Below are 1,627 nucleotides of genomic sequence, written 5' to 3' on the forward strand. Positions count from 1 at the left end.
AAACCAACCCTTTTCCTATGTCTAGGTGTCATCTCCCAACTAGATTCAAAGCTCCATGAGAATGGGGACTTACTTTCATACATTTGGAGCTATGCAAGGCTGTTTATACAGTAGGTGTTAGCTAAATATTTGGTAAGAGATTAACAAGGACAGGTAGGTAGTGTAGTAGATAAACTGCCTGGTCTGAAGTCAAGAAGACTCATCTTTTGAATTTAAATCTGGCCTCAGACACTTACTAGTGTGTGACCTGGGGCAAATGTTTGCCTCAGTTTCCTCATCTGTAAAATGAGCTGGAGAAGGAAATGGCAAATCATTCCAGTACCTTTACCAAGAAAACCCCAAGTGGGGTCACAAAGGGTCAGATATAACTGAAAGAAATGAACAACAATAATAGAGAGATTAATCATCAAATATGCAGAGTGAAAGACATTTTGGGTTCTCTAACACCACAACTACCAGGACCTTTAAAACAACCCCTATCTACAAAGTGCTAGATACCTGCCTCCTTGATCTTATTACTGAATTAAACAGAAATGTAGTAGCTATGGAAATTACCTTAATCGGGACTCTATGGAGTCTTCTCCAGACACTCTACATATGAGCCATGGCCCTTAGGTCTCTCAAGGTGGGACAGAGCATTACTTGAGGAAATTAGAAGAAACTGTTGCTTTTTCTCTGCCCAATGTAAGGAGCTCCTAGTAAATGCCCTCTACTTAACACAGACTCTTTTCCAAGAACTGGCAATTTTTCTCCTGGCTAAGGGACAAGAAGCCACCTGGTTGGTTGTTGCTCCCCAAGGAACATCTCCTTCCTATACTCATTTCAATTCCACCACATCCCCAGCTGTTATCAGAGGGTAGAGTTAAAGTATAGTCTCATTTTGGTTTCTATACCTTGGATCTTTGCCATTTTGAACCTTTATCTGGATTTTGAGGTTTTTATAAGACAGTCTTTGATTAAAATCTAATTAAAATGTAATCTGAATGAGAGAAGTCAAATAAACAAATAGTTCAATGAATTAAACAAAAAACCCACCAAACTATATTTGAGTCAGTTTCCATTCGTCCACTCTACTTTCTGAGTCTGTGGCTATATATACATATATATATCCTTTTCTTTTTTTCCCTTTCCAAAAAGATTGCTGTTCTACAGAAGCCCCCACCCATAAAATTGCTCATTTCCTACACCTTTTTCTGAGGCATGACCATATATAGCAGTGTAAATTAAAAGACTTCCCATTCCTAAGGGAATGGTCCCCCTCTTACTATTGGTATCAATTAAAAGTTATTAGTACTGATTTTTTTTTAGCTGACCTGTGATGTCAGTTGTATAGAGAGCTCACTATGAGGAAACTTCTACCAATTTAGTTCAACAGCTTCTCTACAACTTATACTCAGAGTTGCTTGGAACACTGAGATAATTGACTTACCTAGTTATCTGTGTCAGAGGCAGGCCAGCTATGTACCTACTATACCTGTAATCATTAGGAAAAAAATGTGACTAGAAAAATGTCTCATAGCAAGATCAAGAAATAACAGATGGGGGGCAGCTAGGTGGCTCAGTGGATAAAGCACCGGCCCTGGATTCAGGAGTACCTGAGTTCAAATCCAGCCTTAGACACTTGACA

The sequence above is a fragment of the Dromiciops gliroides genome, chromosome 3 (assembly GCF_019393635.1).
Source record: "Dromiciops gliroides isolate mDroGli1 chromosome 3, mDroGli1.pri, whole genome shotgun sequence".
In the NCBI taxonomy this organism is placed as follows: Eukaryota; Metazoa; Chordata; class Mammalia; order Microbiotheria; family Microbiotheriidae; genus Dromiciops; species Dromiciops gliroides.